This window comes from Pongo abelii, chromosome 14 (genome assembly GCF_028885655.2).
Source record: "Pongo abelii isolate AG06213 chromosome 14, NHGRI_mPonAbe1-v2.0_pri, whole genome shotgun sequence".
In the NCBI taxonomy this organism is placed as follows: Eukaryota; Metazoa; Chordata; class Mammalia; order Primates; family Hominidae; genus Pongo; species Pongo abelii.
In genome coordinates, this window is record NC_071999.2 from 35,267,269 (window position 1) to 35,282,955 (window position 15,687).

At 43.0% G+C, this 15,687-nt stretch overlaps 1 long non-coding RNA gene across 3 annotated transcripts in view; it reads right to left on the reverse strand.

Moving 5' to 3' along the window:
• Nucleotides 1-462: 462 nt before the first annotated feature.
• LOC129049470 (uncharacterized) overlaps nt 463-15,687 on the reverse strand; it is a 68,464-nt gene continuing 53,239 nt past the window's right edge. For 2 of the 3 annotated variants that reach the window (XR_010136743.1, XR_010136742.1), the window contains one exon: nt 463-1,791. This is a non-coding gene — a long non-coding RNA (uncharacterized LOC129049470). Of the gene's footprint in view, nt 1,792-3,742; nt 3,887-5,770; nt 5,922-15,687 lie in introns of all 3 variants that reach the window. The other variant, XR_010136744.1, reaches the window with a different exon arrangement.

The following is a 15,687-nucleotide window of genomic DNA, read 5'->3' on the forward strand; positions in this document are numbered from 1 at the left end:
ATTGCATCCCACAGCCAAAAAACAGCAGTTTCTTCTTAATTATTTTGCATTCTAAAGATTGCTGCAAACAGGACTAGAGCAGACACCCCCTTCGTCCTACGCTGTACCCCCTTCCCACCCTCTAACAGTGACCTTGGCTGAACCAGCCCTACCACTATCAAGCCAACAAGAAGACTGCAGAAAGAGAGGGGTTTTGGGGGGTTTATTGCCTTGGGAGCAAGGACTAAGCACTCACGAGGAACGTTACTACCTCCCTCACTCTGGGGAAAGTAAAGAGATGAATCCCAAAGTGATGAGAGGCTCGAAAGCCAGGGTCAGCAAACTTTTTCTGTGAAGGGCCAGATGGCAAATACTTTAGGATTTGCTGTCATACAGTGCCCGCCACAACTACTCAGTACTGCCATTGTAGCGTGAAGGCAGCCGCAGACAGTAGCGAATGAGACAGAAATAAATGAGCAAGGCTGTCTTCCAGTAAGACTTTATTTATGGACACTTACATTTGAATTGCATGTGATTTTTCACATATCACGAAATAGTATTCTTCCCTTGATTTTTTTTTCAACTACTTAAAATAGGTAAAAACTATTCTTAGCTCAGGGGTTAAACAAAAACAGGCAGCAGGCCAGTCCTGGCCACTGGCCATACTTTGCAAACTCTTAATCCAGGAGAGCCACTCACAGACAATGCAGGGCCAGAAAGGGACAGTGACATCTCACTTCCCAGTAGACCCCTGATAAGTTGCAGAACTGCAGGCTCCTTCTGGAATGGAGCTAAGGGCGATGAGAACATCGTGTGTTCTCCTCTGGAGGCTGGGGACAGAGGGAGCCTATGGCCGGGGCCTGCTGCTTAGCTGGAAGCTTCTGAAGGCAGGATGACTCAGTGGAGCAGGCCCTGATGCAAGAGGAACAGGACTCATTTGCACTCATAACTATCTCTCAAAAATATTATAAAGCTGTGTCTCCTAAACTTCAGCTCTCTCTGCAGTAAATTTAAACTGTTGCAACATTGTTGCGGGTGATTTACTGGGGTGGTAAGCTTTTGCATGTTTTTTGGGAGGTTCCTTTTAGATTTCTACTACCATTGCTATCATTTTTAAGGAGTTATTCAGATGACAGAATGTTAAGCGTTGATAGTGGCTAACAAGGGAGGCTGCAGAAAGTCTATGCTGGGATCTTTAAAACTGTGATCAACTGCCATCTGTTTTGGGGGTTTTAAGGTGAGCCCAGCGTGCATCAAGAGGCTAGGTGGGTCACCACTCAAGTCTCCTCCATCTTCCTAATTCCAAGATAGGAGAGGAAACAGATGTGCGTTGGGGAGAGTAATGAGAAAGAGCAACTCTGCTTTCCTTTTCTCCAACAACAGAAACAGTGAATATTAACTCCCCAAATCCCTGTGTAACACTGAGTACCCAGCCAAAGAAGTTTCCTTTGAAATTGCATCTGTCTGTCTAAGAGGGTCTACAAAGCCTGCATTTTAACTCTGAAATAATTCCAGTTACTTGAGCTGCTGTTGCTGCTAAAAGATGTTTGAAGAGGAGGAGGAAAAGCCATCTCGATATGACAAGATTTGTCACTTGCTGCAAAGAAGGCACGGGATTTGTTTTTCCCTGTAAAAGGGGTAGTCAGAGTTGGGAGCTTGTCCCTGTCTTCTTGGCCCAGATTCCCAGAGGAAACACAAATAGACTTTTTCAGGTCACAGTTTTCTCTGCATCAGGTGGCTCCGGAGTCTCGCTCAGTTTCTATAAATCAGGCCATTTCTCTCCAACTTATGAGTCTCCTAGCACTGGACATTCTGGAAATCCAAATGAAATTGACAAATTCAGTTGATGTCATAGCAAATTCAATGCACCTTGCTCTCTTCAGGCTGATTTCAAATCACTGGATTGAGAAGAGCTAAAATCTAGCTTTTGTTTTTAAAAATTAGACTGTATAAACTGATTTTTAAAAAATAACACAGGAATAGATATTATGTAAGACTTTCTATTCCCCGCACCCCCCACCCCCCACTCCGCCACCAGATTTTTGTGGCCATCACCTTTTCGTGACCAATTTTATTCCCACAGTGCAAGCAGAAGGTTTGCAGTTTTGTGATGCCTTTTAGTTTTTTAGTGCCACATCATTATCAGTCAAGATGTCCAGATAAATTACTTAACAGAGAGGCAGTAGAGACGCTGCTCACATAACCACCCAGCTGAGAAAGTCTTCCTTCACTCACTCTCTTCTGTCCTGGACAGACTCATGTGGTTTACAGTTGCTCTCATTTCCATTTACTAGAAACAGATTTGCAAATGTTTTCTTTTAAGCTGGATTCCCTTCTCTCCATTGTAATTTCAATAATTATGAAAAGAGAAATATAGAAAAGGAGCAGCATTGCTTTTTATCTCATCACCACTCACTGAGCACCTACTGCATACTCGCCTCCAAGCAGGCATCCCCTCCCTAACAACAGCACAAGCAGGCATTATTCATCCATTTTCACAGCTATGTAAACTAAGCTGTAGGAAGTTCAATAACTTGCCCGGGCTCATACTTCTGGTATGAAGTGGAGCCTGGCTTCCAGCCCAGCTCTGTCTGCCTCCAGCGCCTTTCTCTGCACCATTCAGCAATGCCTGGCTACAGAACATGCCCAGTGTGGCCAAGCATTTTCCATGACTGTCCCTGGAGCACATTAATTCACCTCCTGACGTGAACCTCTTTGGAAAGATGAGCCTTTTCCAAAATCAATACTTTTCATTGTAGTTACGCAATTATGACCTAAAAGAAAATTTTCACCGTGATACTGAAAGCCACCAGCTTCACATAAACACCAAACGTGCTGTAACTGAGGAGGTGAGGGGCGAGTCCTTGTCACACATTTCCTGGAGGTCAGGTCAATCCACCTGTGAGCCCAAAATTATGCTGGCAGAAGGAAGAAGCAAAATGATTTTTAATTGTTATGAAGTGTGCTGGTAACTTAAGTTGTTCTGTATTTCCATCCTTGTTTTGAAACCAAGCTGAAGCTCTCTCTGTCTCTCTGTCTCTCTGCTTTCCCTACAAATTGGACAAAAGGTTTCTCCTCAAACAGTTTCTTCTTGGCTTCCGTATGACATCAGGTCTTTCCTAAATGAAAGCAATCAATGATGGGATGCCACTCTCTTTCACAACGATTAGCAGTTTTATATTTCCTTCCAGTCTTGTTGATGTGGATTTAACTAGTACATATTTTTAAATGCTAAAAATTTTATGTATTTCTTTTCATACCTCACATTATATCATAAGCATGTATGTTTCTATATAACCTTTATATGACTAATTACATTATATAATAAACATATTTGTATGTTTCTATATAACCTTTACTAATTTAACAACTGTATAATATTCCTTCAAGTCGATATACCCCAGTTTCTTAAACTATTTCTCTTCTGTTAAGTGTTTGTAGTGTTTCCCTAATATAAGTAATGTTTTGTTCTCACCTAGGTCTTAGAAAAAAAAAATAAGTACTGTTAATAAACTTTTTTGGTGTATATACCCTTTTCCCTTTCACTGGAATTTTTATTTAAGCTAAATTGTCAGAAGTATAATTACAGGGCCAAGAGATTTGAATATTTTATGTTTGATCTTTCTTACATCCTGAACACATACATATTATTTTCAACATTCTTCCTGTCATCTTCTAAGCATAATCTGGGAGAAACAGTCAATTCATTTCTTCATTTCTCTCACCCTTGACTGGGTATTGGATTATAGTAGAGCTTGCTCACTCTCAAAGCTGCTGTCAGTTTCTTCCTTCCTTTCTTCCTCTCCTCTCCTCTCCTTTCTTCCTGCCTTCTCTTCTCTTCTCTACTCTTCTTTTCTCTTCTCTTCTTACCTTTTCTTTCTGACCGGGTCTTGCTCTGTTGCTCAGGCTGGAATACAGTTGTACAATCATAGCTCACTCTAGCCTCAACTTCCCAGGCTCAAGAGATCCTCCCACTTCAACCTCCTGAGTAGTTAGAACTACAGGCGCACAGCAACACACCCAGCTAATTTTTGCATTTTTTGTAGAGACAAGGACCCACTATGTTGACCAGGCTAGACTCAAATTTCTGGGCTCAAATGATCCTCCAGCCTCAGCCTCTCAAAGTGCTGGGTTTACAGGTGTGAGCCATTGCGCCTGGCCAGCTGCTGCCAATTTTTGAATATAAGCTAGACTTCTTGAAAATTCCTATGTTTCCCATATAAATAGAAGGCCAGAAAGATTTTTTAAAAATTATTACTCAGTGCTGGCAAGGATACAGGGAAATAGACACTAATAAATTTCAATGAGTACAGACTGGTAGAACCTTTCTGGAAGGCAATTTGGTAATATGTGGGAATGCATTTAAAATATATATATGCTTTAGGCCGGGCGCAGTGGCTCACGCCTGTAATCCCAGCACTTTGGGAGATCGAGGCAGGTGGATCACCTGAAGTCAAGAGTTAGAGATCAGCCTGGCCAACGTGGCAAAACCCCATCTCTACTAAAAATATAAAATTAGCCAGGCATGATGGTGGGCGCCTGCAATCCCAGCTACTCAGGAGGCTGAGGCAGGAGAATCGCTTGAATCTGGGAGGCAGAGGTTGCTGAGCGGAGCTGAGAGCACATCACTGCACTGTAACCTGGGCAACAGAGAGAGACTCTGTCTGAAAAAATAAAATTAAATAAATAAATAAAATGTATATATGCTTTAGTCCAACCATTCTATTTTAATAATTTGTCATAAGAAGGAAAGTCAAGGTAGGTACAAATATTTGCTACAAGCATATGCTTTTTAGCAATCCTTATAATAGCAAAAATAAAAACAAATTTAATCCAACAAAAGGGGACTGGCTTAAGAAATTATGACACATCTGTATAACGGGTACCATGCAACCATTTGAACTTATAATTGCAGATGACAAGATATATTAGTCACATAAACACAGGCTCATAATATATGTAATGAAAAAAGTCGTACAATAGCACTTATTATATTATCTATTTATGTAAAATATATATACCTGGATAGGAGTATGATATGCTCCAGTTGTTAACAGTATTTGTATCTGGATGGTGGAATCATTGGTGGTGAATAGTTTTGCCTTTTTATCTTTTACACCACAGGTATTTTGTGTTTATAATAAGAAAGAAAGCTTATTTTTTCTCATTTATACCAGTTTCAAAAGCTTACAAGTGCACAAAAATGTTTCCTGCCGCCCCCACCAAGATGGAACAGGGACAAGAAGAACTGATCTGCATCATCCTCTAGATTCTGTGTGCGCTTCCTGATCCATGCCTCCAAATAACAAGGGTTACAAGCATGCAGCAATGAATGTAGGCAAAATCCTTTCTATATCTAATTCAAAATACCAGTACCCCCAGTCTAGCAAAGGAAGTGAGAATGCCCCAACCACTCTAATCAGGGACATGGACAGTTCTCCCAGCAGAAGTAATGAGGGCCTCCTCTTGAGTCAAGAAGATACTATCTTCCCTCTGAATCCACAAAATGAATCCACAAAAGCTCTAATAGCTAATTTTTCCTTTCATTAAAATAAAACAGGTGGTACAGTAAGTAAAGAGCTTATCAATTGCACATTAAACTAGACGTAATGTGTACTGTACTCTCTGTATTAGGTTTTCTGTTGCTGTGTAACAAATTACCCCCAAACACAGTAGCTTGCCACAGCAAATGTGTGTGATCTCTCACAGCATCTGAGGGTCTGGAAACTAGTAAGGTGGGACTGACTCAGGGGCTCTCACAAGGTTGCTGTCAAGTCAGGGCTGCAGTCACCTGAAGGCTTGACTGGGGCTGGAGGAGCCACTTCGAAGTGTGCTCACAGTGTTCATGGCTTCAGGCCCTCACTGGCTGTTGGCTAGAGTCCCCATGGCCTCTCCATGGACTGTCTGCTTTTGACATGATAGCTGGCTTGAGAATTAATGATCTGATAGATGGGGAGAGAGAGAGAAAGGGAGAACATGAGAACTAATCTTGAAAATAAACTCCACTGGGTTCTGCTGTGTCCTGTTGGTCACATAGATCAACCCTGCCACAATGTGGGAGGGGACTACACCAAGGGTGAACACCAGGAGGTGGGGACCATCACAGGCCATCTTGAAGGTCACTGACCACATTCCCCAATCAAAGGCCTGCCTCACCAACACAGCCCACCACCACCACCTCAGCCAGAGAACTGGGGACTCAGGAACTTAAAGCCATCTCAAAGAAATACAGTTGGGAGACCATGGTTGCAAATGAGTCCATGAAAGCTCTAATAGCTAATTTTTCCTTTCATTAAAATAAAACAGGTGGTACAGTAAGTAAAAGAGCTTATCAATTGCACATTAAACTAGAGGTAATGGGTACTGTATAAGTAATTTCCATTTCATTGTGCTTTGCTTACTAGAAACTTTCAGATTTCCCTGGCAGCAGTTTCAAGGAGATTCTGATAAACTTATTTTGCTTAGATGCAGATACTGCGCACACTGAGAAGGCTTTTTCTCTGCGTCTGGTCCTATGTGCAGTGTTAGCGTGGCTGTCATATATTTGCTCTGAGTCTTGCTCTGGCTATTGTCCTAAAGGCACAATTTTGGCCAAACGTAGTTTACTATTTGGTTAAGGGGAACTGATGTGGGGAGAAATCACAGTCCCTCGAGGCCTAACATTGAGGGATTTAAAGCCTTAACAACTGCCCATGCCTACTTCATTCCAGAGCTCATCAGAGAACACCCAGCATAGGACCTGGGCTCTGCAGGCCCTCCCACCTCCCTTAGCTCCTGTGCTACCCAGCCCTTGCAGTACAAGCTGTACCTGTTGTCAACCTCCACTCACCACACCTACCCCAAACCCAGACCACATTAACCTCCATGGCCACAGCTTCCTCTTCACCTCTTTTTGCCCTTTGTAGCTTCCAGCTAACTAAAAAAATTATTACCAACAAGGTCAGCTGACAGTCTCCATATACTTGCCTCTAAATTTTGGAAGGTAATTGCTATAGTTTGATTATGGTTTATTTGACCCCAATAAATTTCATATTGAAATTTGATCCCCAATGTGGTGATGTTAGGAGGTGGGGCTTAATAGGAAGTATTTTGGGTCATGGAGGCAGATCCTTCATGAATGGCTTGGTGCTGACTTCTTGGTAACGAGTGAGATCTCATTTTCTTAGTTCCTGGAGGTGCTAGTTGTTAAATAAAAAGCCCCGTACCTCTCCTCTCTCTCTTGCTCTCTCTCTCACCCCGTGATCTCTATATACCAGCTTCCCTTTGCCTCTTGTCATGAGTAGAAGCAGCCTGAGGCCCTCCCCAGAGGCAGATGCTGGTACCATGCTTCTTGTACAGCCTGCAGAACTGTGAGCCAAATAAATCTCTTTTCCTCATAAATTACCCAGCCTCAGATATTTCTTTACAGCAACACAAATGGACTAAGACAGTAACCAAAGGTATCAGGTGAAGTGGAGTGGAAGAATTCATGTGACTTTTCATATTTTTCCAGTGACTTAGTAAGGTTGCTTAACCTCCGGGATGACAGAAGAGTATTTTCTAGACCTGTTAAGTAAACGAATGAAGAGTTGGGGAAGGATAAATTTAAGTCTACTAGCCCTGTTTGACAAAATAAAAAGTTGGCAGCTCTATAATGTTCTCCCCACCCCCATCCCATCCAAAAAAATCATAATAATCTGGCCTGTGAAATCATATAGTTAGGAGACCCCCAGCTGAAGTCAGGAATGTCATCATATTGTTCATATTGTTAGTTCCATGACTGCTGTCCTGCCTCTTGAGGTCAGAATTTGAAGTAATGCCTGTCAACACTAAGACGTCCACATTGTCACTACATACTGTGCTATTTTGCATTAGGAGGCTTGGCCAAGTAACAAGAGCTGGAGAAGAATCTTATGGGTGTGATACAGAGTGTATTCCAAAGCGGAAGAAGGGTTGGGGCATGGTGCTGTGCACCTGTTGTCCCAGCTACTCAGGAGGCTGAAGAGGGAGGATCACGTGAGCCCAGGAGTTCAAGGCTGCAGTGGGCTATGATTGTGCCACTGCATTCCAGCCTGGGTGACAGAGCAAGACCCCCAACTCAAAAAAAAAAAGAAAAAAGTGGAAGAAGGGTTGTATTGTGGGGAAAGTTTACCTGCTTAAAGATTTGACGCCGACTGGGGTAAGTCCAAGGGACCCAGTGGTGAACTCCCCTATCCTGGTCAACTTGATACAGGTGGCAGCTGGACAGTGTGGTATATAAACCCTATATTACTCAGGACACTCCCAGTAGCCTAGTGGCAAAAGCTGGACTCAGGCTAGTTTAGATAACAGGGTCAGGGATTGAAGTCAAGGATTTGAATGCCATCAGAATTCTTCTCCCCATCTTTTTTTTTTTTTTTTTTGAGACATGGTCTCACTCCGTCCCCCAGGCTGGAGTGCAGTAGCACGATCTCAGCTCACTGCAGCCTCTGCCTCCTGGATTCAAGTGATTCTCATGTCTCAGCCTCCTGAGTAGCTGGGATTACAGGCATGTGCCACCACACCTGGCTAATTTTTTTTGTATTTTTATAAAGACAGAGTTTCACCATGTTGGCCAAGCTGTTCTCAAACTCCTGGCCTCAAGTGATCCCCCTGCCTCGGCCTCCAAAAGTGCTGAGATTACAGGCGTGAACCACCACACCCAGCCTCCCCATCATAATCTCTGCTTTTCTCTTTGCATGTAGATTTCATTCTCTCTTCCTACAGAGGGCTTTCTTCACAGAGCAGTAGACATGACAGCCCACCTCACCAGGGAAACAGCTGAATGACTCTGTGACCAAGGAAGAAAGCGTTCTTCTGCTAGGTCCAGCTAGGAGAACCCTGGTTTAGGACTCTGCTGGGTGCCAGGTCCATCCCTACACTAATTCCCATAGCCAAGAGGCCAGCTGTGTTACTAAAAGATGGAGCAGAAAGGCAAGACAATAGCCCCTAAAAGCACATGGACCTAGAGCTGGACAGCCTTTGGTTCAAACCACTCACTAGCTATGTCTTTGTGAAACTTACTTAGACCCTCTAGGCTTTACTTTCTTTATCTGAAAAACAGGGATAATACTAATACCAACCACAAACTGTCATTGTGAAAATAATTTAAATGTGCCAATAAGTATAGAATACTAAATTTCATATCTTGCACATAATAAATGCTCAAAATGTCCGTTGTCTATTTGGGCAATTATTAAAGCTTTGTTATCTGCTCAACACAGACACCAAACCACAGTACCTGATCTTCTCCTTTGTACCCGAATGGTGCAACCTTCTGGTTTCAACACTCCCCTGTTTCTACAGCCAGACTGGAGTTATGCTGGATAATTAGGTTGGTGCAAAAGTAATTGTGGTTTGTGTAATTACATTTATTTATTGTTTTTTTTTGGGGATGGAGTCTCACTCTGTTACCCGGGCTGCAGTGCAATGGTGTGATCTCAGCTCACTGTAACCTCCACCTCCTGAGTTCAAGTGATTCTCATGCCTCAGCCTCCCGAGTATCTGGGACTACAGGTGCCTGCCACCACACCCGGCTAATTTTTGTATGTTTAGTAGAGACGGGGTTTCGCCATGTTGGCCAGGCTGGTTTCGAACTCCTGACCTCAGTTGATCCACCCGCCTCAGCCACCCAAAGTGCTGGGATTACAGGCATGACCCACCGTGCCTGGCCGTGCAATTACTTTTAATCACTTTAATTGCAATTAAAAGTAACTAGGTAGGTCTTTGGTATTAATACCATAAGATGCTAGCAAATCACACGTGCAAGAAGGTGTGAGGGGGTCAACAAAGGTAAAAACCAGAATCATACAGTTCAGGACTTCAAATAATTCATTGATATTTCAGATAAAACTGTACCCTCCACGTAGCTATATAGAGGCAGAAAATATAACTTGGTGTTCAAGATTGTGTTGCCGTGAAAAGATAGAACATTGGATTTGCAGACAAACAAGTTGGCCTCAGCTACTGTTGGTTTGCTTTAAGGCCTCTGCTTTATCCATCAGTAAAACAGAAATAATGATGTTCCCCCTCAATTCCCACACTGAGGTTTGGTAAGACTTAATGAGGCACTGTTGGTAAAATGCTTTGAGCTCATTTCATGAAGGGCTCTATGTAGGCACTTGGTCTTATTATACAGACACTTCATGGTCATATATGTTTAGAGTAAGATGTTGCTTGGAACCACTTCAGAGAATTGCTAAGAAACACAGATGTATTAAATGGTATCTTCTTAAAAACTGAGATTAGCCAGGCACAGTGGGTCACACCTGTAATCCTATCACTTTGGGAAGCTGAGGTGAGTGGATTACCTGAGGTCAGGAGTTTGAGACCAGCCTGGCTAACACAGTGAAACCCTGTCTCTATGAAAGATACAAAAACTAGCCCGGTGTGGTGGCAGGCGCCTTTAACCCCAGCTACTTGGGAAGCTGAGACAGGAGAATTGCTTGAACCCAGGAGGTGGAGGTTGCAGTGGGCCAAGATCGTGCCCAGCCTGTGCGACAGAGTGAAACTCCATCTCAAAAAAAAAATCCCAAAAAAACAAAAAAAGCTGAGATTAAATGGGAACTGGAAGTTTGGTACTGTTACTACCTTGTCCTAGCAACTGTATTGCTAGCAATTGTGTTGCTGGGACAAGGCAGTAACTGTATCAATCTCCTCCTGCCCAGTCCTGTTGACACCACTTTTCTTTGACCACCTGTGGATACTGATGACCTCCCCTCACCTCATTTTATTTTAACCCTTTTATTTATCCCTCATGTCAAGCATCATCTCATTCTACTGAAGTGTCATCTTTTCTTCACCACAGTTTGAGAGCTACAATTAGACAATGTGAATTTTGGATGGATTACCAATGTGTTAACAATATGTGAGGAGAGGTAACTGTATGCTATAGAGAAATAAATTTTAAAACAATTGATTAATATACTAAAAAGATAAGAAAACCATTACAAATGCATAAACCCAGTGGTGCGTTAGGGCCAGCTGACACTGACTTTTGAGAACTGATTGTTAAATTGTCAGGAATTTTGCTAGCTGGTTGTCGCACATAGCTATTTAAAAAACTAAACTGTATAGGCTTACAATTTTTAAAATTATGTTAAAAATAAAGTTAATAAAGGCCAGGTGGGGTGGCTCACACCTATAATCCCAGCATTTTGGGAGGCCAAGACAGGCAGGTCACCTGAGGTCAGGAGTTTGAGACCAGCCTGGCCAACATAGTGAAATCCTGTCTCTACTACAAATACAAAAATTAGCCAGGCATGGTGGCAGGTGCTTGTAATCTCAGCTACTCAGGAGGCTGAGGCACGAGGATCGCTTGAACTGGGAGGCAGAGGTTGCAGTGAGCTGAGATCACACCACTGCATTCCAGCCTGGACGACAGAGAGAAACTCCACCTCAATAAACAAATAAATAAATAAATAAATAAAGCTAATAAAATCTCAATACTTGTCACTTCATAATATTTTTATAATTATATATTCTCTTAAGGTTACTTTTTCTATTGCTCATGTCTACTGTATGTGTATAGTGGAAATATTACACAGATGCTTCTTGACTTATGATAAACTCATTTTAAGTTGAAAAGATCATAAACCAGGCCAGGCACAGTGGCTCACACCTGTAATCCTGGCACCTTAAGAGGCTGAGGCATGTGGATCACCTGAGGTCAGGAGTTCAAGACCAGCCTGACTACTATGGTGAAACCCTGTCTCTACTAAAAATGCAAAAATTATCTGCATATGGTGGCAGGTGCCTGTAGTCCCAGCTACTCAGGAGGCTGAGACAGAAGAATTGCTTGAACCCAGGAGGCGGAGGTTGCATTTGAACCGAGATTGTGCCACTGCACTCCAGCCTGAGTGACAGAGCAAGACTCCATCTCAAAAAAAAAAAGAAAAACAAAGAAAGAAAGAAAATATCATAAACCAGAAAGTCATTTAATACACCTAACCTACTGAACATCAGAGCTTAGCCTAACCTACCTTAAACGAGCTCAGAACACTTACATTAGCCTACAGTTGGGCAAAATCATGTAACATATAGCTTATTTTATAATAAAGTGTTGAATATCTCATGTGATTTCCTGAATACTGTACTGAAGTACTGTTTCTACTGAATGTGTATCACTTTCACACCATCGTAAAGTCAAAAAATCGTTAAGTGGAACCATTTTAAGCCAGAAACCATCTGGATAATGGTGTGCTACTTTGCTTTTCTTTCCAACTGCATGTTCAGGGACGTCCTTTTGGTGCCTTGAAATTAGCCACATTAGGAATATTTACACCACAGAAATTGGAGTGCTACCACTCAGGGTTCCTCCCTTCCCTGCAAGAGCTGTTTTGTCAAGCACTTACCAGCACACCACTGCCTAGACCCATAAGTATAAAGAGAAAATAGGAACAGAGACAACAGTAGATAAAAATGTTAACAATGTTATGGAAATTTAAAAAAAAAAAAAGCAGATGAATGAGAAGCAACTAATTTAGCAGAGAAGATAAAGCTGCAACCTAAGCTCAAAGGGAGAGAAATCTGTAAGAAGCAAATCAGCTACACCACAGAATCTTAGAAAAAGCAGAAATTGGTTCCCTCTGTGCAGAACATGGGTGCAGGTGTGCTGAAAACAAATGTGTTGAGAATTTGTACATGGAGCTATAAGACTCCACATTTATTTCCATCCCTATGTACGCCTATGCACAGCTGCACTGTCATACCACTGTCCCTGCCCAGCCTCGGGAGGAAAGGTTGAATCCGAGAGGGACTGGACTCAAGGACACCAGACACAACCGAGACCCGGCATGTGACACACCATAGAAACGGAATTAAAAGACACTCTGTGCTTTATCATCGTTGTTGTTTTGTCTTGCTGTCACCCAGGCTAAAGTACAATGGCATGATCGTGGCTCCCCGCAGCCTCAAATTCCTGACTAGCTGGGACCATGGGAACATGCCAACATGCCCAGCTAATTTTCGTATTTTGTAGAGACAAGGTCTCACTATGTTGCCCAGGCTGGTCTTGAACTCCTGGTCTCAAGCAGACCTCGTGCCTCAGCCTCCCAAGTGGCTGGGACTCCTGAGTGAGCCACTGCACCCAGCTGCACTCTGGATTATAGGACACCACAGCCTCCTTCCCCCTCTTAGATCCCAGAATGCTGGCAATGAGGGTTCTACCCCATGGGCAGGAGATTCGAGGATTCATCATTGGGGAAGCTGACCAGTTGGAGACAAAAGACTTATAGAGAATGACCTAGTGGGTTCCTTAATGAAACATCCAGGTCTCCACTGAATCACCTGACAATGAGCCCACTGGTTGACAAGCTTCACTCATGCACACGTCACTTGAGTGTCAACAGTAAATCACCAGACATTTGAAGAAAGCCTCTAACATGAAGAAAAAATATTCCTGAAGTTGAGTTCTATGCCCAGACAAGTGCAAGGGACATTTACAAGGTCTCCAAATATTTAGCTGCCATGAACCCTTTCTCAGGAAGCTACTAGAGGATGTGCTCCAACAAAACAAAGAATTAACCAAGAAAAAGATACAACCTCTAGGAAACAGGGAATCTAACACAGGAGAGAAGGAAAAATGATTTCCAGGAGGATGCAGAAATCTGGGCTGTAACTATAGTGGACCTGAGGAGAAACCAGCCTGAGTTTAAAGCAGAAGGATAGTGTCCAGAGGATGTCTGCACAGGAAGAGAAATGCAATGGCAAGATTACTAGTGTGTTCACCACATTGAGGAGAGCTTGGGAATGAATTACTCATAAATGCCAAAAAAAAAAAAGAAACCCCTATGAATTAAAAAAGACAAGGCAATTATTAACTCCCGAGGAGAAAAGATATACTTGGGCAGAAATGTAAATGCAGTACACTGCAGACAATATTTACATAGGCAAAATAATACAAATACTGACCAGGGATTTTATCAGAAGATGTGCTGTCCTATAATTCGTAATATTCTAAAATGCACGTATTTTTCCCATTTTAACATTTTGGAAATCAGAACACATTTTTTAGTCAATGTGATGAGAAAGTGTTGCATCATAGTTTACTTGCATCATAGTTACTTTACTTGCACTTCTCTTCTTTTGTAGTGCCTCATAAAATAATGGCAAACCTTATAATCAAAGGCATGCATCTAAAATAGGAAGAAATACAGGAACTCTGTTCCTTAGTGAGGAAGAAGCACATCCTGGGGGGAGGAGGAAAAAGCTACCTCTTCATCTTCCAGTAAGTCAGGAGATCATTTCTAAAGTTTAGAAAGATACAACTCTATAAGCACATCATTTGGAATGATTGCTGCAAACACCAGGAGTCATAGACAGTGGCTGACTCTCGGCAGCAGTACCTGAAGGCAAGAATGGGTGGGGCGGGAGGCTACAAGGCTATGAATTTTTACTAAAGCTTGTAAATATCTGAATTTTAAAACTATATATATGGATTAGAAGTAAAAATAATATGTAGAAATAGGCCAGGCACAGTGGCTCACGCCTGTAATCCCAGCATTTTGGGAGGCTGAGAAGGGCAGATCACTTGAGGCCGGGAGTTCCAGACCAGCCTGGCAAACATGGTGAAACCTATCTCTACTAAAAATACAAAAAAAAAAAAAAAATTACTGTAGTGGCGTGTGCCTGTAACCCCAGCTACTCAGGAGGCTGAGACACAAGAATTGCTTGAACCTGGGAAGCGGAGGTTGCAGTGAGTGGAGATTGTGCCACTGCACTCAAACCTGGGAGGGAGAGGGAGACTCTGTCTCAAAAAGGAAAAATAAAGGGAAAAAAATAATATGTATAAACATAAAAATAGTGAAATAAAGCTTTGCCATGTCAAGCATCATCAGAACAGAAGTTTTCAGACTGAGACAACCAGCAGGGATTTTCATGGGCTTCTCTGTCAAGACTGGCCTTAGCCAGCCCGTGCTGTCATCCCCGGTTTGGTTTGCAGAAGCAGGCGTCCTGGGCGACCAGGCCTCCTGGGCAACATGTACATGGCCTCCCATGGCACCTCTTGCCTCCCGTCTTAGACAATTCGCTGCCTGATTTCTCACTCCCAGGAGGTTAGATAGCTGGGCTTCAGGGAAAGTGGAAACCGCAGCTTGCACAACAGATTTTTCTAATGTCTTAATACTGGGAGCCCTCAAGAATGAGAAAGGAAGCTGGCGGTTGGGCAGGTGTGGAGTTTTTTTCACTTAGACATCTGTTAGTGGTTCTGGAAGCCCACCCCTCCTGTTTTACAGACGAAGAGCTCTGGATTCCTGATGCAATGAGGCATCCATTCTGACAGTGTGTTCCAGCTGCGCGGCGGTGGGGGCGGAAATGTACACGGTATCCTGGAACCAGAGGGTGATAAAAGGAGAGGAAGATTCCTCCTGATAAAGCAAGAGCTGCTTGCTCCTCATGTCAGAACTGCACATGAGTTACTGCAGGCGAAGAGGCCACCCCACCATACACTGGGACATTTGTGCACGGCCTGGCTCTGGATGGGAGAATTTTGCAATTCTGCAAACAAGTCTTTTGTTTGCAATTCTGCCCGGGATCTGCACGAGGCTGGCATGATTTGGAATAAGCATTTAGGGAGTGCCAGGCACCCTGAGAGGCCAGCAGGACCACCGGCTGCTAACCCCACCAGGGCTGACGTTCAGCTGCTGTGAAGGGCTGCAGCCACACCTTGTGCTCACATAGAAATGCTTCCACACTGGGTGGTAAGCAGCCCAG